Source organism: Scyliorhinus torazame, chromosome 15 (genome assembly GCF_047496885.1).
Source record: "Scyliorhinus torazame isolate Kashiwa2021f chromosome 15, sScyTor2.1, whole genome shotgun sequence".
Lineage (NCBI taxonomy): Eukaryota > Metazoa > Chordata > Chondrichthyes > Carcharhiniformes > Scyliorhinidae > Scyliorhinus > Scyliorhinus torazame.
The window spans coordinates 127,577,099-127,598,610 of NC_092721.1; the positions used below are offsets into that span (position 1 = coordinate 127,577,099).

The window sequence follows — 21,512 nt, forward strand, 5'->3', positions numbered from 1 at the left end:
GACAATGGCTCTTTCAGAGGCTCGGCAATTTCTGGGGGTGGAAAACGTCACACGCAGTACCTTACGAACAGAGACTAAGAAAAGGCTTTTAGATTTGGCAAAAAACATTGCAGTTAACGTTACCTCACAGCATGCAAAAAGAAGTGGTACTTACGGCGTTAGCTGAGCATTTAAAATTGCCTGAGATACAGTCTGACTCATTTGAACTGGCAAAAATTCAGTTACAGATTAAACGACTGGAACATGAGAAAGAATTAAAGCAACTTGAATACGCAATGAGGGACAAATAAAAAGAGAGAGAGGGAAGAGAAAGAGAGAAAGAAAGGGAGATACAGATCAGGGAAAAAGAAAAGGAGAGAGAAGAAAGAAACAAAGAAAGAATAGCCCTACCAGAACAAAAAGAATGAGAAAGGGAGGAAAGGAAAATGACCATGAAACATGAGTCAGTTACAATTGCCAGATGGAAAGAAAAACGTACGGTCTAAGGAGAGTGATGAGAATAATGAGCTTGAGCTTCATAGTCAAAGGTTTGGTGGGGATCTATTTAAATATGTCAACGTATTGCCAAGGTTTGACGAGAAGGAGGTAGAAGCCTTTTTCATTTCATCTGAGAAGGTAGCTAATGAAATGGCCACAGGACATGTGGGTATTACTGATTCAAACAAAGTTGGTAGGTAGAGCTACTGGAGTGTTTGCATCACTACAGGAGGAGGTATCTGGGACGTATGAGGAGCATATGAACTAGTGCCTGAAGCCTACAGACAAAGGTTTAGAAATTTAAGGAAAGAATTTGGTCAAACATACATGGAGTTTGAAAGGCTCAAATAGAGTAATTTTGATAGGTGGATAAGGGCTTTGAAAATAGACCAAACGTATGAAGCTCTTAGAGAAATTATACATTTGGAGTTTAAAAATTCAATTACTGATGTAGTGAGAACTCATGTGGAAGAGCAGAGGGTTAAAACTGCAACGTTAGCAGCAGAAATGGCAGATGATTATGAATTAGTTCATAAATCAAAGTTTGGTTTCGGACATCAGTTTCAGCCTCTGAGGGATAGAAACTGGGGACATGAGAAATACTCAAGTGGTAAAGGTAAAGGTGATCTGATGGGAGATAATAAGGAGAGTGTACCTCAGATTAAAAAGGAAATCCAGAAGGGTGGTAGAGACATTAAAAGTTTAAAATGTTTTCACTGTAATAAACTAGGCCATGTAAAGTCACAGTGTTGGTGGTGGAAGAAAAGCACTGGGAAGGCAGATATGGTAAAACAGGATAAGACAGTGGGGTTTGTTAAAGTGGTAAAGGAAAGCCCAAGTGAAGCGAAGGAGGTGCAAAAGATTGTACAGCCTGATCAAGAGGTGATTGATAAGAAGGTGTCAGATGTCTTTAAAGAATTTACTCGTGTGGGTAAAGTTTACTCTTGTGAATCAGGAGGGGCAGGCAAAGAAGTCACAATTTCAATAGATTAAGGAGCTAGTCAATTTGTGATGGTAAGAGATGAGCAGTTATGTAGTTTTGGAGGAATGTTGCCAGAAAAGGTGGCAATATGTGGAATTCAGGGTGAGTAGTGTTCCATTATGTAAGGTAAGGTTGGAAAGTCCAGTGAAGAGTGGTGAAGTGGTAGTAGGAGTAATAGAGAAACTATCTTGTCCAGGAATACAGTTTATCTTGGGTAATGATATAAGCTGGATCACAGGTGGGAGTGATGCTAACAGTGGTTGATAAGCCAGTGGAATATCAGACAACTGAAGTGTTGAAAGAAGAGTATCCTGGGACTTTTTCCGGATTGTGTCGTAACAAGGTCGCAAAGTCACAGGTTAAGACAACAATAGAAATCGGAGAGTGAAGATAAAGTTGAAGGGCAATGATCATATTATAACCTGCCTACTTACCATTGGCTGGGGACTAATGACAATCCCACAATCCTGTGGGAGTATGAGCTTCCCCATTGAGGGGGGCGGAGAAACCATTAGTAAACTCCTAGTATAAATAAAGCTGGCCGGTTCAGGAACCAACAGGAAGGAGTGTGCAGCAAGGGAAGTTGCTGCTGCTGTTATTTATTGTAAATAAATGTTATTACTTTGTATCCTTAAAACTCGTGCTGGATTCTTCGTGGCCCTCACAAAAGATCAGAAATGATTTTAGATCAGATGGTTGGAAAAGACCAGGTGGAGGATGAGGCGGATATTTTTAGTTTAGGAAAATTGGCGGAGTTACAACAGAAAGATGTAGAAATAAGCCGGATGTATCAGAAAGCATACACGGAAAAGAAATCTGAGCGTATGCCAGAGTGTTATTACCATAAAAGTGATGTCTTGATGAGAAAATGGAGACCTTTACATATGCAGGCAGATGAAAAGTGGGCAGAAGTTCATCAAATGGTATTGCCGGTAGGGTATAGAAAGGAGGTGGTGCGATTAGCACGAGGTACCAGTAGGAGGTCATTTGGGAGTAAGGAAAACTCAAGCTAAAATCCAAAAACATTTTTATTGGCCTGGACTACATAAAGATGTAGTTAAATTTTGTCAATCACGTCACACATGTCAAGTGATAGGGAAACCTCAAGCAGTGATAAAACCAACGCCCTTAACACCCATTCCAGCATTTGAGGAACCTTTTACAAGGGTCCTAATTAATTGCATAGGACCCCTTCCTAAAACGAAAAGTGGAAATCAATATCTTTTGACTATAATGGATGTGTCTACTGGGTTCCAGAGGCCATTCCAGTACGTAATATTACAGCTAAAAAGATTGTGGAGGAGTTACTGAAATTCTTTACTAGATATGGACTACCCACAGAAATACAATCGGATCAAGGATCAAATTTTACCTCAAGGTTATTCAAAGAAGTTATGGATAGCTTAGGAATAAAACAATTCAAATCAACTGCGTACCATTCAGAATCACAGGGAGCGTTAGAAAGGTGGCATTAGATATTAAAGACAATGTTGAGGGCTTATTGTCAAGATTATCCAGAGGATTGGGATAAAGGATTCTATTTGTACTGTTTGCAATTAGGGATGCACCTAATGAGTCAACCAAATTCAGTCCTTTTGAACTAATTTTTGGTCATGAGGTAAGAGGACCACTTAAATTGATTAAGGAAAAATTGGTGAGTGAGAAATCGGAACTTACATTATTGGATTATGTGTCAAATTCTAGGGAACGATTAGAGCAGGTGAATTGGCTAGACAGCATGTACAAATTGCACAACATGTGATGAAACGGGTAGCGGACAAGAAATCCAAAGTTTGTAGTTTTGCCAGTGGAGATAAAACTTTAGTATTGTTACCAGTGGGAGGTGAACCTTTAAAAGCAAGGTTTTGTGGACGTTATCAGATTGAAAGGAAATTAATTGAGGTGAATTATGTGGTAAGAACGCCATAGAAGGAAAACTCACCGCGTGCGTCATGTGAATATGGTTAAAAGGTACTTTGAAAGGGAAGGAGAGCAAAAGGAGGAGGTTTTAATGATTCTCACTCAAAGTGACAAACCAAATCCAGATGACTGAATGAGACATATCTCAAATTAAATTGGAAAACGAGGATGTTTTTAAAAAGTTGGGATAAATTGTTGAGTTACCTTCCAGAGGAAAAACAGACTGACCTGAAGAGTTATTGATATCACATGGGCAAGTTTGTGGAGATAAATTGGGAAGTACTAAAATGGCTATACATGATGTAGATGTGGGAAATGCTGCTCTAATTAAACAACATCCATATAGACTTAACCCTTTAAAATTGGCACAGGTTAACAAAGAGATTGAGAGCATGCTTAAAAATGGCATAATTGAAGTGGGTTGCAGCCAATGGAGTTCACCCATAGTGATGGTACCAAAACCGAACGATACCCAACGGTTGTGTGTGGACTGTAGAAAGGTTAATGCAGTTACAAGAACGGACTCTTATCCTATCCCACGTTTGGAGGATTGCATTGAGGTGGTACAATCCACTTTTATTTCCAAACTGGATTTACTTAAGGTTACTGGCAGACACCTTTATCCGTAAGGGCGAAGGAGATTTCAGCTTTTGTGGCTCCAGATGGTATATACCAATTCAAAGTTATGCCATTTGGCATGAAAAACACCCCAGCCACATTTCAACGGTTAACTAACAAAGTCGTTTCAGGATTACCCAATTGTGTGGTATACATCGACGATCTGATAATTTTCAGCCAGACATGGAAAGAACATTTAAAGCATCTGATGGAGTTATTTGATCGACTTCAGGAGATGGGTTTGGTGGTAAACCTAGCAAAAAGTGAATTTGGTATAACCGAAATCACTTTCCTGGGCCATACAATCCGACAGGGTCGAATGGTCCCATGGGATGTGAAAACAAGTTATTGGGGAGTTTCCAATACCTTCGACAAGAAGGGAAATAATGCAATTTCTTGACATGAGTGTATTCTACTGGAAATATGTGCCAAATTCTAGCAGCGTGGTTGCTCCACTGTCGCACATGCTGAAGAAACGTAGCAAATTTAAGTGGACAGCCGAGTGTCAACAGACATTTGATTGCCTAAAGGCGGTGATAACAAATGCTCCTGTGTTGGAGAATTACAAGGGGCTCTGTGATCGGATTGAACCAAAGTATCTGACTTTAAAGAGAAATGCCGAGGTGTAGAGAAATGGATGGATCGTGCAGAATCCTTCTTGTCCTAAGAGACCGTCAGTCAAGAGGGATTCCAGTTGGAGGAAGAACTGAAATGGTCTATGTTATTATAAAAGTTTAAGTGTTTTGTTTTGTTAAAAAAAACAACGTATATTTCTTAAAAGAAATTGAAAAGATGAAAAATGAAATAATCTTGAAGTTGATGGGGGTTTTTTCTTTGGGGGGGGGGGATATGTCATTTGAGAAATGGATATTTATCAAATAGCAGTAGATGTACCTTTAATAAATGGGTGTTTATCAAATAGCTGCAGTGATGTCAGTGTGTGGGTGGAGCTTTTACTTTCGCTTTGAGCAAAAAGCTGGCGTGTGTGTGTGTTTTAGTTTCGTTTTCAGAGTGAAGAGTCTCAGTGAAAGCAAGCAGATGTATATACATATCTCTACAAGCTAAAGAATGTTCATTTGGGTGATTTCAAAGTAATACCTGTTTCTGTAGAGTATTTAAATATGTTGTCTTTCTGTAAAAAGGGTTTTTTGGACTTATGGATGTTGTTAGGAAAGTTATGAAGGGTTACTTATAGACTATTGTATCTGTGGGGATTATTGGTGTTGATAGTTGTTACGATGTTTACTGTGTGTTTATAAAATGTAAACTGGATTCAAAAATAAACATGGTTTTGTTTTAAAAGTACTTTACGTCTCTGTTGCATCACATCTGTAGAGTGGCCCGTTGTGCTCCCCATCACCAAAATCTATTAAACGTTGTGGGTCAGGTGAACTCCATGATACACTTTGGTGTTCTCTAAACCCTGGCCCATAACAGGAACCCATGCAGGCATAGGGAGAGTGTACAACACCACAGTCACCAAAGGTCCGAATTGAACATTGGTCCCTGGAGGCAGCAATGCTAACTGGAGTGCCACCATGGTATCCGTGTTAAATGTGCTTCTGCCTTGTTTACTTCAATTATATTATTCATTTATAATTATCTCAATTAAATGTTGTGTTCTGATATTTCAGTAAGACATTTGTAGAAGCTTGTAAAGTTTAATATAAAACATTAACAAAAATAATTTTATAAATATAAAACTTTGAAAGCAGTTAATGTTTAATTTTGTCAGCTGAACAATGACATAAAATTACCTCAACATTTCCAAATTTCTTCCAACAAAATAGATTTTCTCACTTAAACCCAACGGTTCCACCTATTTGTAAGGGGGGTGGGGGGGGTGGGGGGGAAGGTTTTGACGTATCAATTGTTAATTGACAAGCTCAACTGAAGCGAAGTGTCCTGGCACACATCTCGTCTTGACATCATTTCAGGATGTCCTTTGGCAGTACACGCTTTGGGGTGGGTGAGTGATTCGCTGCAATACTGGTCAGAAAGATAGTTCACATTAGCTTATAGAATGCTTCCATATATCAAACAAGGCACTTTGTTAAACCATTTGAAGTAATCACAGAAGTTTCCAAGGATGAACATTGCATCAGAGACTCAAACAGCTCATCTTAAAATACATTGCAAAATCCAAATGTACTTTAGTTCGGAATCAGCTGTGAGGATAGGCGTGTTAACATTAGTGTCCTTGAGGAGTCAATAGCAACAGTATTGAGGCCATGATCATTTGAAACCAACTCCATTGGGCCACTCAGATGCTTAGGATGTCAAGAGACCTGACTGCCAAAGCAAATCTTCTTCACCCAGCTCAAAGAAGGATCCTGAACAAGAGGAGGACAAAGGAAGCTCTTCAAAGACACTTTGTAGGCTTACCTCAAGAAATGAAACATAGACGTCAATGCCTGGGAGACCTTTGCTCAGAAGAGACCTACTTGAAGGACATACTTGAAGGAACCTCCTGATTGAAGGGTCAGAATTCTTCAAGAACACCCAACAAGAGGAGGCCTGGAAAATGAGCCCGAGAAAGGAATACCCGCGACTTAGCTTCCAAAGATCGATGCCACGTTTTGGAAACTCCTGCCAAGTGATTGATTGAAGATGCGGCTCTTGGATTGGGCTCATTAGTCACGCAAGGACCCACAGAACACGTGACCAATAACATGGAGTATCTTAGGTGGACAATCATATCCATTAGCGAGGTGATCACCTCATTCTATCCATTATAGTTCCTTTAATGGAATTTAAAAAAATAATTATTTCACCTCATGTGACTTCAAACTCACTTTATACAGGAAAGTACCCATTTAATTTAATTAACAACCTCATGACAAACCAAAGTATAAAAAATAAATAGATCTTTCTTCCATTTTATTTGCGTTTAAACATATTTAGAAACACTAATAATATAAAACATTCACCTCCCCAAAGTGTCTCCCGATGTCTTCTGCCTGTACGAGACCAAAAAGTTTACGTGTAAATAAAAGGTGTAAAAACTCACCAGAAATCGGGTAAGTGGCCCAGGTTAGCGCGGTTGCTGGATCTTTCATTCAGCTATTCCAGCGCAGGGCAGGGCCTCAAATCTTGTAAAAATAAAACGGGCTGGGATTCTAAACACCACACGCTTCCAGCGTGCATATCAGAATAAACACACTTCTGGGTCGTCACGGCGTGCATGTGTGGCGCACCAGCGACTTAAGTCGCAAATCATGCAGAAAGTTACAGATTGTTCATCCTCACATTGAGCCTGCCTTCACCCCACCCGCTGTTGCCCTCCACTCTATCCCCGTACCCATCGCTCCACCGGGCACATTGTCCAAGGTCTCAGTAGTATAATGGTTAGCATAGTTGCTTCATAGCTCCAGAGTCCTAGGTTCAATTTGCGGCTTGGGTCACTGTCTGTGCGGAGTCTGCATGTTCTCCCCGTGTCTGTGTGGGTTTCCTCCGGGTGCTCTGGTTTCCTCTCACAGTAAAAAGATGTTCAAGTTAGGTGGATTGGCCATGCTAAATTGCCCTTAGTGTCAAAAAGGTTGGGTAGGGTTACGGGGTTAGGGAGGAGGTGTGGGTTTGGGTAGGGTGCTCTTTCCAAGGGCCGGTGCAGACTCGATGGGCCGAATGGCCTCCTTCTGCACTGTAAATTCTATGAAATCTCAAGCTCCTGATGCAGACTTCGTTTCGAGGATGGGTGTGAATGCGCTGTCAACAGGAAGACAGGAGTAAGACTTTTGCAGAAACACAGGAGCACTAGAGCTTTCCTCGCAGTGAGTTATCACCCTGGAGTGATTTTACAGACTCTTGGCGGGAAGTGGGGAAATGGTGGTGTTGAGCCGACAAACACAGCCTTGTCCTAGGAGAATGGAGACAACGAGGGCCTCCCTGGTTATCCTTGTATGTTGAACCTTTGCTTTTGCCTGTCCTCCACCCTTGGGCTCGTCCTCCAGCAGGCCGATGCACCGCTTAATGACAGCACAGGTGGCAGCATGGGCCTCATTATAATGGATCTCTGCCTTGGTCGCAGGCCTCTGCCCTGACATCAACAACGATAACCTCAGCTGGTATCCTTTGCCTGCAACGAGCCAACCAGCCATCCGCAGGTAGTCCACGCATCTCAGAGTGCGGCAGGATGTCGCTGTCATGCACACTCCCTGGGTAGTGGGCATACACATGCATGATACGGAAGTGGTGATCGCACACGATCTGAGCATTGAGGGAGTGGAACTGCCTCCTGTTGTAAAAGGGCACTCCCTGATGCTTGCAGGGCGACATGCATCTCATCGATTGCTCCCTAGATCTGGGGCATCCCGGCGATGGCAGCAAATCCTGCAGCCCGGACATCATGGTGGGCCAGGTCCAGCTCCCAGGTGATAATAGTTGGTAGCCCGGGCATACAGAGCATTCTTATCCTCTTGGATGCAACTATGGACAGATTAGGAAATGCCACACAGGTCCTTACCCGAGACTTGGAATGATCTAGTGGCATAAAAGTTCAAGGCTGCAGTGACCCTTATGGGCACCAGGAGTGGGTATCCTCCATGGGGTGCCATGTCCATAAGGTCGTAGTACAGGTGCCATAGTGTCTCTCTGCTGAGACGCAGTCTTCTGCTGCATATGGTACATCTTTGAATCAGTTAAAAAGGGAATGTTGAAAAGCTGTATTTCCTTCAAATTTTAGACTCAAGAGTTTTCATTTACATATTTTCACACTTGCTTGGTCTTTAAATACATAAATTGTCATAACAAGACTCTAAAACTTGGAACTTGGCTCCTTCCTCTGCAACTGGATCCTCGATTTCCTGAGCCACAGACAACAATGAGTAAGGATAAACAACACCTCCTCCACTATAGTCCTCAATACCGGGGCCCTGTACAAGTTTCCTGTTGACGCAATCGTAGTGGGTCAGATCTCAAACAACGATGAGTCAGAGTGCAAGTGGGAAATAGAGAACCTAATGGCGTGGTGTAATGACAACAATCTCTCCCTCAACGCCAGCAAAACTAAAGAGCTGGTCATTGACTTCAAGAAGCAAAGCATCGTCCATACCCCTGTCTGCATCAATGGTGACGAGGTGGAGTAGAGATGGTTGATAGTTTCAAGTTTCAAATTCCTGGATGTGCACATCTCCAACGATCTGTCTTGGTCCACCCACGTCGATGCTACGATGAAGAAAGCACAACACCTATACTTCCTCAGGAAACTAAGGAAATTCGGCATGTCGTACCAATTTTTACAGATGCACCATAGAAAGCATCCTATCTGGCTCCATCACAGCCTGGTATGGCAACTGCTCAGCCCAAGAACATATGAAACTACAGAGAGCTGTGAACACAGCCCAGTCCATCACATGAACCCGCCTCACATCCATCGACTCCCGCTGCCTCAGGAAGGCAGGCAGCACAATCAAAGACCCCTCCCACCCGGGTTATTCTCTTCCAACTTTTTCCATTGGCAGGACATACAAAAGTCTGAGAACACGCACTAAAGGTTAAAAAACAGCTTCTTCCCCGATGTTACCAGACTCCAGAATGATCCTCTTATGGACTGAACTGATCTCTTCACATATCTTCTCTACTAAGTAGTACTACACTCTGTATGCTTTACCGATGTCCGTGCCTATGTACTTATGTATGTATGTCCTATGCTTTTTCATGTATGGTACGATCGGTCTGGATTCTACATAGAACAATACTTTTCACTGTACCTTGGTAGAAGTGACATTAAATCAAATTCAATCCAATCCATTTTTCAGTTCTATACAGGGCAGTTGACAGCCATGTATTAATAGATGCAAAAAGATCAATACATTTGCAGAATGTGATGTTTTGAAAAGTGAATCACATATATAAAAGGTCATTCAAAACTGCCTAAAAAAAGCCACTGAATATTGAATCTTAAAATTGTATATAGTTTATAAAAAAAACATTTGATTTAGATGTAATTACAATGTAAGTTTCAAATTTTTTTTCTCCAAAAGATGTATAATTTTCTCACACAAAAAAGGTTCTCACCTCTTCTACACTTGGGTGCCTCCAGCAAATCCAGATACTTTTCATTGCTAATCATGGTCAGCAGGGCAGCACGGTAGCATTGTGGATAGCACAATTGCTTCACAGCTCCAGGGTCCCAGGTTCGATTCCGGCTTGGGTCACTGTCTGTGCGGGGTCTGCACGTTCTCCCCGTGTGTGCGTGGGTTTCCTCCGGGTGCTCCGGTTTCCTCCCACTGTCCAAAGATGTGCAGGTTGGGTGGATTGACCATGATAAATTGCCCTCAGTGACCCAAAAGCTTAGGAGGGGTTATTGGGTTATGGGGATAGGGTGGAGGTGTTGACCTTGGGTAGGGTGCTCTTTCCAAGAGCCGATGCAGACTCGATGGGCCGAATGGCCTCCTTCTGCACTGTAAATTCTATGATAATCTATCTATGGTGCATTATCTGTCCTCATCGCAGTCGTTGACATGCAGTTCTCCAACACAGCTCTTCAGTTGTCCAACCAGTTCCACTCTCAGCTACCCAACTACAACCTGCACATTTTCAGCAATAGCTTTTATTCCTGTCTCCATGTTACAGGAGCCCCTAAAGAAACGCTTGTTTCTCAATTGTATGCTGCTCCTAGGCCGAATATTACACAGGGGGTGAATCCTCGTCCCCTGGGTGTACAAGTCAGGGGCAAGCCACCCCACCCACTTCCCTCCATCCAATCAGCTTACTTTTAATTGGCTTCAAGGTGAATTTTGCCCGAGTCAGGGAGGACGTCTCACCTTCAAGCAGCCCATCAAATTACCAGCAGTTCTCTGGCCCTAGTAGTGTCACCTGAGCAGTGGTCACTGCTGGTACTGCAGTGAGTCCCAGAGGGAAGTGTGCTGCAATGGAGCTAGACTTGGAAGGTAAGTGTGGAGTGTTGTAGGGGCAACACCTGATGGGGTTGGGGGTGCTGGTGGGGAGACACAAAAGGTAATTGCAGGGTTGGGCAATGCTTTCCTCGGGGAATCCAATGGACTCAGGGGGGCCAAAAAGGAAGTCTCACCACCCCCACCCCCCGCCTTCCCTTTGCCTGGCCACCACATGCTAGGTTTTACTTGGCAGGCTGAACATTTGAAGCTGGCCTCATCTGCAATCAGTAAAATCCCATTGGTGGCAGGAGGCAACCTGATGACTACTCTGCCGCTGGTAAAATTGCAGTGCTGGTAGTCTGGGATAGGTAGACAGTGGGAGTGGTACCGCTGCCATGGCATCCAGTTTTACGGGCTTCCCTCACCCTACCTTCGGAGGTGGCAGGAAAACGACTGAAACATTTCAGCCCACAAATAACACTCCTTTGCACAATGTCTTGACGACGCACCCCCCAAAATTAATTTCAAGATTTGACATTAATACAAATAAAAAACAACCTTCTAGATATTTTTTCAATTACAAATTTAATTGTTAAAGCATTTATATTACAGAGGAAAAACAGGCTGAAACCAAAGACTGTTTTGTGCAAGACTCTCTTCTAAAGTCAGTGAAGCATAGTCAACAGCAATACAATAGAATATAGCTCCATCCAAGGTTGGGGAAAGGAGGCAATGGCAGAACAAAAATATCACCTAGGCCCAAAAGCCGATGCATTTTATATACTATCATAGCAATGCTAAATGCCACAATGGTGTGTCAATATGTGGGAGCTGTGCTTACGTTAAGCTGGATAATTAAATGTAACAGCTGTTAACAATGGAGTGTTATTTTGAAAAAATGCCTGTGTTCAACAATCAATAATGCATCAATATCTCGTCACAACAACTGCAGGTTGCTGCGTGCTATTACTGCAAGCTTTGAATCAGAAATACAAAGATCTCTAAAATACAAGGTTATATAGTTGCTTATGTTTCTTATACATCTACAAAAGTTAAGAAATCTTGAGCTTTACACATTATTGTTCAAAATGTCATCAAATATAAATGATAATCAGATATTGTGTTATTCATACAAACTTAGGTTAAAATTCGATCCATCTCAAATTGGACCAGCATTTCATCATAATGCAATTATTTAACTTGCAGCATTTGCACTAGCACTGAGCACATGTACCCTTCCTATTCATCCATCTTGCCAGTGGGCATCTTTCGACTGTATTTGAAAATATAAATCCACTTCACAAAAATAATTTTCATAGTTGGCCCCATTAATGGCAACACCACTGACAATTCAACAGTGCAATAGAGGGAAGATGAATTGGAGAATTTTAGAAAAGTAAATGCATCACCAATTTCATGTGATAACCATATTTACTATTTGGTAGACCATTGTCTTTTTACTCCATTACCTGGTAACATTAAATTGATCCAGCAGAAACCCGATTGAAAATTGAAAGTTTTCTCCAACATACTGAAGTGCAAAACATGCACACATATACTTTGGGGTAGAAAGAACATCATTCAATCGTGCATGCTCAAGTATATTTAAATATCAAAAGGTTCCTCCCTTCTTGGCATAGTACCAGCTTAATTCAATAACAAAATTTAGAGAAAATCTCCAAGCACTCTATAAAAAGTTTTTAATGTATGCATTAATAAAAAAACTTTGTATTTCATAATTTTCAGGCACATTAACAAAAACAGATAGATATATAACTGAAATCAAGTGATAAATACAATCATTTCCCTGAAAGAGACACTTAATAACTAAGCAAAAGTCTGTGTAACCAGGATTAGCACCCTTGTTATTTAAATATATGGCTTATTATACAGCTTTTGACATCAACTGGATGATTCATACATAGTTTAATGCATTGGTTTCATCCATCCAAACAATCCGAAGGGAAAATGGCAGCATGTAGTAGGATAGCAGTGATCTAGTTGATGATCAGAATAGCACTCGTACGTGATGTTCTTGAAAAAAGTTCCAATACATGAAGGTTGAACTGAAATTGAAAAAGTTAGTTTCTCAGAACAATTTAGGTATAGACCAGTATCATCACAATTTAACTATTCAGCTCACTTCAAAAATCTATGTCTGGAGTGTGTGGTAATGCACACCATTTAGACAATTAAAATAGCCAATATCAGCAAAGAATAATTTCTACATTACTTCCATATCATAAAACAAATAAAGGCTGATGCTCAATGGAAGTTGATAGAAAGACTAATATGACTGATGGATTTTGCAGCAACTGGTACCAAAATTTGAGCTTCAATAACTTCCTTCTCCTCCTGGACTCCTGGGTCCTCTGACATCCCAGCGATTGCCACCTCAGGACTCATTACCACCCCAGTTTTCAAAACCCGGGACATGATGTCCGTGAATCCCTGCCGGTACCCTCGGAGTCCACGGCACGACCAGAACATGTGCACGTGATTAGCCGGCCCACCGGCGCATCTGGCATACTTGTCCTCCAGCCCGAAAAATGTACTCATCCGGGCCACCATCATGTGGGCCCGGTGCACGACATTAAACTGGATCAGATTGAGCCTGGCACACGTTGCGGTCGGGTTTACTCTGCCCAGAGCTTCTGCCCAAATACGTCCTCCATCTCCCCCTCGAGCTCCTCCTCCCACTTAAGCTTCAGGTCATCAGTCGGTGTATCCTCTGCTCCTATTAGTTCTTTGTAAATATCTGAGACTCTACCCTCACCTACCTCTACCCTAGAAACTACCCTGTCCTGCCTCCCCTTTGGCGGGAGGCGTGGGAAGGACGGCACCAATCTGCGCACGAAATCCCACACCTGTAAGTATCTAAAGTAATTCCCTCCCACCAGCCCGAACTTCTCCTCCAACGCCCTCATGCTCAGAAAGCTCCCTTCCAGGAACAGATCACCCACCCTCACAATCCCCGCCCTCCGCCACAGTCGATACCCACCGTCCATGTTCCCCGGGGCAAATTGGTGATTACCGCAGATTGGGGTCCACACCGATGCTCTCATTTCCCCTATATGCCTCCTCCACTGGCCCCAGATCCGCAAAGCCGACACCTCTATAGGGCTAGTGGAGTACTGCGTCGGCGGGAGCGGCAGAGGCGCCATAACCAGGACCGCCAAACTGGTGCCCCCGCACAAAGCAGCCTCCATCCGCTCCCAAACCGACCCCGTGCCCACCATCCATTTCCTAATCATCATTATGTTGGCCACCCAGTAGTAGTTGCTAAAGTTCGGCAACGCCAGCCCCCCCTCCCCTCTGTTCCTTTCGAGCATCACCTTCCTCACCCGCGGGGACTTCCCCGCCCAGACAAATCCCAGGATAATTTTATTCAGCCTCCTGACGGAGGACTTCGGGATGAAAATGGGGAGGCACTGAAATATGAACAAGAATCGCGGGAGAATCGTCACCTTGACAGTCTGCACCCTCCCCGCTAGTGACAGCGGGAGCGCATCCCAACTCCGAACCTCTTCCCTCACTCATTCCACCAATCGGGACAGGTTGAGCTTATGCAACCTGCCCCAGTCCCGTGCCACCTGCATCCCCAAGTATCTAAAGCTTTCCCCTACCAGCCTGAACGGCAACCCATCAGCATACTCTCCTGCCCCCTTGCCTGAATTACGAACAACTCGCTCTTAGCCATGTTCAATTTATATGCTGAAAACCGGCCAAATTTCCTCAGGATTTCCATGATGCCGTCCATCCCCGCCATTGGGTCTGCTACGTATAACGAGACTTTATGTTCCACTCCCCCCTGGACCAGCCCTTTTCAGTTCTTTGAAGCTCTCAGAGCAATTGCCAGTGGCTCCAAGGCCAGCGCGAACAGCAGTGGGGAGAGAGGGCAACCCTGTCTTGTCCCGCGGTGTAGTCTGAAGTAATCGGATGTCGTCCTGTTGTCCTTACACTAGCCTCTGGGGCCTGGTATAACAGCCTAACCCAGTCAATAAACCCCTCTCCGAACCCAAACCTTCCCAGCACCTCCCACAGATAGTCCCACTCGACCCGATCGAAAGCCTTTTCCGCATCCATAGCTACCACTATCTCTGCCTCCCTGCTCTCCGTGGGGCATCATGATCACATTAAGCAGCCTTCTTAGATTGGCCACCAGTTGCCTACCCTTTACGAACCCAGTTTGGTCCTCCGCAATTACGTCCGGTACACAGTACTCAATTCTAGTCGCCAAGATCTTGGCCAGTAACTTAGTGTCTGCGTTGATCAAAGAGATCGGCCTACAAAACCCACAGGCCTCCGGGTCTTTATCCCGTTTCAGAATAAGCGAAATAGTAGCCTGCAACATAGTCGGGGGTAGGACCCCTCTGTCTCTTGCCTCGATAAAAACCCTGCCCAGCACCGGCCCCACTATCTCGGCAAACATTTTGTAAAACTCCACCAGATACCCATCCGGCCCTGGAGCTTTACCCGACTGCATGACCTTCAGGTCCCCCAGTACCTCTTCGATCCCAACCAGGGCCCCAGGCCGTCTACCAACCCCCTACACACTCTTGGGAAGGTCCGTCCAGGAATCGTCTCATCCCCTCCGGTCCCCTGAGGGGTTCCAAAGTCCCTAAACACCTTGTTCAGTCCTGCTGGGGCCCCACCAGATTTCCCTCCCCATCTGCTATCCTTCCTATATCCCGAGCCGCTTCTCTCTTCCTTGGTTGTTGCGCGAGCATTCTGCTGGCCTTCTCTCCATTCTCATATATCGCGCCTCTTGCCTTTCGAAGCTGCTCTACAGCCTTGCCTGTAGTCAGCACGCGAACGCGGCCTGCAACCTCTGTCGTTTCCTGAGTAACTCTGGCCTCGGGGACTCCGTGTAGCTCCTGTCCGTACGTAAAATTTCCTGAACCAGACGGTCCGTTTCTGCCCTGTCCCTATGAGCCCGGATTGAGATCAGCTCCCCTCTCAGCACTGCCGTTAGTGCCTCCCAGAGCACTGCTGCGGAGACTTCTCCGGTATCATTTACCTGCAGGTAATTCTGCATGCATCTCCTGAGTCTCTCACACACCGCCTCGTCCGCTAGCAATCCAACTTCCAGCCTCCATTGTGGGCGCTGGAAGCTATCCTTACAAATCCGTAGGTCTACCCAGTGTGGAGCATGGTCCGATATGGTAATTGCCGAATATTCTGCCGCCACCATACCGGACAGCAAGTCCCTACTCATGACAAAGAACTCAATTCGGGAATACACCTTATGGACTTGGGAGTAGTACGAAAACTCCCTCGCCGACGGCTGGCTAAATCTCCACGGATCAGCTCCCCCCATTTGCTCCATGAACCCTCTCAGTTCCTTTGCCATCGCAGGCAACTTGCCCGTTTTTGAAGACGACCGATCCAGACTCGGGTCCAGTTAAAGTCCACACTCATGATCAGTTTGCGTGAGTCCAAGTCGGGGATCTTCCCTAGCAACCTCCTGATAAAATCCACATCGTCCCAATTAGGGGCATACACACTGACCAAGACTACTCTCACCCCTTCGAGCTTACCCCTAAACATAACGAATCTGCCGCCCCCGTCCGCAATTGTACCCTCCGCCTCAAATTGAACCCTTTTATTAATCAGGATCGTGATCCCCCCTAGTCTTAGTGTCGAGCTCCGAATGAAAGACCTGGCTAACCCAGCCCTTCCTCAACCTAACCTGGTCTGCCACTTTCAGGTGCGTCTCCTGCAGCATGACTACATCCGCCTTCAGAACCCGCAAATGCACGAACACATGCGCCCTCTTCACTGGCCCATTCAGCCCTCTAACATTCCAGGTGATCAGCCTAGTTGGGGGGCACTTTGCTCCTCCCCCCCCCTTTGCCAATCAGCCATCCCCTTTCCTTGGCCAGCCCCCCAACCATGTGTCGCGCTTCCTCTGGCCCGCCTCCTGGCCAGCTCCACCCATGACCTCCTCACTGTTGTCATGTCCAGTTTCCATCTTCGTCCGCAGATCAACTTCCCCCCCCCCCCCTCCTCCCCCTAGTAACACCATCCTACCACCCAACCCCTGCTCTAGTCTAACTGTATGAATCCCCCCCCCCCACCTGGCTTCCGTTGGCTAGCCCACCCAGCTAGCCTGGTAGCTCACATTTCAGCACCAGCGCGTCTCTCACCCATTGTTCCCTGGCTCCCCTCCCCCTGGCCCATCCATACTCCCCACCCCCGGCCCATCCATACTTTCCTCCCCCCGGCCCATCCATACCTCTTCCCCCCCAGCCCATCCATACCTCTTCCCCAAACCAGCCCTGCTTAAACACATACTCCATACAAGTCAAAGATATCCCCTACAATAGTGCAATTTAGATCAAACAGATAGAGATAAGTACCACCAGGCACTCTCAGCCCTTACCCTCCACACACAGAAAAAAGATTGTTAAAAAATTCCCTCGAAACCCCCATCATAACCACACCTTTTTAGCTATTTTCTTTCTTATTTTCCCCCCCACCAAACCTCCAACCCAACAAGAGACCCAAAAAAGGAAACATTTAGGGAAACCACGAAAAAGAACAAGAAAAACACATCGCAACCAAAATACAACCTAAAAAGGTCGAAAAAAAAGAAAAGAACGGATCCAAGCATGCAGGCATCTCTCAAAGCTAGAGAGAAACAAAATAGACTTAAAAGTTCTACCATGAGTCCAAGGGTCCTCAGTTCAGAGCCAGCCCTTGCTTCTTAACAAAGTCCATCGCCTCCTCGGGTTCCTCGAAATAGTGGTGCTGGCTCTCATACGTAACCCACAGTCGCGCCGGAAAAAGCAGCCCGAATTTCACCTTGTTCTTGTACAAAATCTCCTTCACCTGCCTGTAGCCTCCCCTCCTCTTAGCCACCTCAGTGCTCAGGTCTTGGTAAACACGCAGGGTGCTATTGTCCCATGTACAGCTTTGTGTGCTCTTGGCCCATTGCCGAACCCGCTCCTTGTCCAGGTACCTGTGGAACCAGACCACCATCGCTCATGCGGGACCCCCTCGTCGCGGCTGCTTCACCTGCACTCGTGTACCCTGTCCACCACCGGCGGACAAGGGAACACCTCATTCCCTAGCAGCTTCTGAAACATACCCTCCACATACGTGGCGGCATCCAGCCCCTCAGCCCCCTCCGGGAGGCCAACAATTCTTACATTCAGCCGGCGAGATCTGTTGTTCAGGTCCTCCAGCCTATCCAGGAGCATTTTTTGCTGATCCCTCGGCCTCCGAATCTCCACATCCGCCACCGTTTGAAAGTCTGCCTGCTCCTCCACCGTCTTCTCCAGCTTCTGGAGCTTCTCAGCCTGATCATCCAGCCTTTTTTCCAATCGGTCCATTGACTTCTGGAGCAGTTCCAAATTATTGCGCTTCAGAGCTAAAAAGCCCTCCTGCATGGCCTGTAGCAGCTGCTCCATTGTAGGCTGGACTGTCGGCACCTTGCTCTGGACACCGGCCACATTGGTCTATCTCACAGCCTCCAACGTGCCCTTGTTTGACCACTTCTTCTGCTGTTTACGGTCCCTCCGGCTTCTTAAGTCCATACAACTCTGTATGGGTTCAGTGCCTGAGTACTATTGCTTTCCAGTTCCGCATTCAAAAGCGCAAAAAAGTTGGGGGGAAAGGTCCAAAAGTCCGACGGAAACGGGAACCACCAAATGTGCGATCTACTCCCTCATAGTTGCCACCGGAACCCCAGAACTAATTTTTAAAATCAATTTGTCAATTGGAATTAATCACACCATCAAAAGATAATTAATTTCATTGTTACAGTATTGTGGAATCTAGCCGTGTACAATGTGGCTGCTATATTTGGGTACAATAATAGTGTGATTAATTCGCTGAATTGTACCTCATCTTCAAAACCGTTGCAATTCAGGGGCTTTTGAATAATCAATTGTGATCAGCAATACATAACAAAAGTTAGGAGCAGCTTTTCTTGTTGTACAGTTAACTGAAGCATCAAGTGTGGCTGATCTTTCAACACCATAGCTAAGGGATTTTAAATAAGTGTTTAGATATTAGCATGAGATATTCATTTGCTACTGGATTGGGTATTACCAGATGGATTTAATTTACAGATTTTAAAATTTGAAGATAGTCTGTGTAGAACACGGAAAGGCAGATTATGAGACAAGAGAAAGCATACCATTTCTATACATAAATAGTTTTTTTGAAGTATCACAAGGCCTCAGAAAATAAATGTTGAAGTTGTAATTTAAACGTGTCTCTGCCATCCAACATATTCCACAATTGGACTTCCGGTTGCGGCTAAGCAGAGCTAAGTCGCATGTTAGGCAGCTCCCGCTTGGAATGGGGGCCCAACGGTATTTTTTTTGACATTTCCCGGTGTGGGAAGAAGACTGCAACATTCCCCCGACAGTGTCCCCCCAGGAATGGTATGTCTCTTGGTTACCAGACCCGGCAGAAACAGTAAAAGATTTGGCTGGAACTGCAGGAAAGACAAAAGCCTCTTCCAGCATGCAGGCGGGGGAAGGGCAAGCTTAAAGGCTTCAAGCTGACTTGAGGGCCTTTATTAAAGGTGAATTCTAGCAGCAGAGGGAACAACTGTGAAAAGATCTCACCAAGGCCATTGAAGAAGCGGGACGAGGCTTACGGTGGCAGCCATGGAGGAGCAGGTCGCGCATTCGGCAGCTCCCGCCTGGAACGGACTCTCAGACCTTTTTCAGGAGTTTCCACAGACTTTTTGGGGCAGATTGGTGAAGCGAACACTGCCAAAAGGATTCCCTCTCGAGACTTCCGGTTGGGGCTATGCGGAGCTAAGTCGCACATTCGGCGGCTCCCAGAAAACCGGACTTTTGGGCTCTTTTCTGGCCCCCAAAGGCACTTTTTTGATGTTTCCCGGTGTGGGAAGTTAATAATAGCTCTCCATCAGTATATGGCTTTAACTAGGAGCGGGGCGACAAAAAAGGTGATGGTGGACCCGAAGGATGGGAAGGAGGACCAAATGGCGGCAGGCGGCGACCAGGCAGCGTGTAGGCAGTGGGCGGAGGAGCAACAGGAGGGTATCCAGCGCTGCCTCAGAGAGATTAAAACGGACCTGCTAGAGCCGATGAAGGCTTCTATTGATAAGCTGCTGGAGACACAGATGGCCCAGGGGGTGGCGATCAGAGAGGCTCAACAAAAGATCTCTGACAATGAGGACAAGATCTTAGGCCTGGCGGTAAAGGTGGAGGCGGACGAGGCGCTCCACAAGAAATGTCAGGAGTGGTTCGAGGAGATGGCGTATCGGTTGAGGCGGAAGAATCTGCTGATTCTGGGCCTCCCGGAGCGGCTGGAGGGGCCGGACGTGGGGGCCTATGTGGTCACCATGTTGAACTCGCTGATGGGAGCGGGGTCCTTCCAGGGGCCCCTGGAGCTGGAAGGGGCCCATAGAGTGTTGGCGAGGAGGCCCAAGGCTTATGAGTCTCCGCGGGCGGTGCTGGTGCACTTCCATCGGTTCGTCGATTGAGAGCACGTGCTCAGGTGGGCCAAGGAGAGGAGCAGCAGGTGGGAGAACGCAGAGGTTCGAAAATACCAGGACTGGAGTGCGGAGGTGGCGAAGAGGAGGGCCGGGTACAATCGAGTGAAGGCGGTGCTGCACAGGAAGGGGGTGAAGTTTGGCATGTTGCAGTCGGCACGACTGTGGGTTACCTACAAGGACCGGCACCATTATTTTGAGTCTCCGGAGGAGGAGTGGGCCTTTGTTCAGGCCGAGAAGCTGGACACAGACTGAGGGTCGGGATGGGCGATTGGGGGCTACGGTGGATAGTTATGCCTATTTTTTGTTCGGGGGGTGGGGGCCTTTGCATTGTTTTGGGTTTCTTTTTCTGTGTTTTTCTCTTTCGGGTTGGGGAGGGTGGATGCGGTGGGTTGGGCACTGTTCTGGTTGGTGGCGGGGCCTGGTAGGTGGAGAGCACGGGCTTTTCTCCCGCGCCTAAGACTTGGGGGGGGGGGGGGGGGGGCGGGCGGGGAAGCGAGGGTTCTTTCCCGCGCTTAGAACGGAGGAGGGAGGGGGAGAGCCTGTGGATGGGGAGCGGGAGCGGAGGGTGTGCCACACAATGGGAGGAGTCGAAGGGGAGGCGGGAGTGGCCGGGGTCAGCAGGAGTCAGCTCACTTGCGGAAGTGCAATGGGGGGAGTAAACCAGCTAGGATGGGTCCTGGGTGGTGGTGGCGGGGGGGTGGGGGGGGGCTAGTCGGAGGGTAGCCTCCCGATCCGCTTGATAACTTGGAATGTAAGGGGACTGAATGGGCTGGTTAAGCGGGCCCGCGTGTTCGCGCACCTGAAGGGGCTCAAGGCGGATGTGGTTATGCTCCAGGAGACACACCTGAAGGTGGCAGACCAGGTAAGACTGAGGAAAGGGTGGGTAAGTCAGGTGTTTCACTCGGGGCTAGATGCCAAAAATCGAGGGGTGGCGATCTTGGTGGGAAAGAAGGTGTCATTCGAGGCGTCGAGCATTGTGGCAGATAATGGCGGTGGCTACATAATGGTAAGTGGTAAGTTGCAGGGAGAGAGGGTGGTACTGGTCAATGTGTATGCTCCGAATTGGGACAATGCGGGTTTTATGCGGCGTATGTGGTGTTGGATCCCAGATATGGAAGTGGGGGACCTGATAATGGGGGGAGACTTTAACACTGTGTTGGATCCGGCACTGGATCGCTCCAGGTCCAGGATGGGTAGG

At 46.2% G+C, this 21,512-nt stretch overlaps 1 protein-coding gene across 4 annotated transcripts in view; it reads right to left on the reverse strand.

The window, feature by feature from the left end:
• Positions 1–5,683: 5,683 nt before the first annotated feature.
• The window catches only part of septin10 (septin 10), a 119,468-nt gene continuing 103,639 nt past the window's right edge, over positions 5,684–21,512 (reverse strand). For 2 of the 4 annotated variants that reach the window (XR_011935189.1, XM_072476709.1), the window contains one exon: positions 5,684–6,738. The gene's annotated coding sequence lies outside the window, so the exon portion shown is untranslated. Of the gene's footprint in view, positions 6,739–11,827; positions 12,900–21,512 lie in introns of those variants that run through there. The other 2 variants (XR_011935188.1, XM_072476708.1) reach the window with 1 other exon arrangement.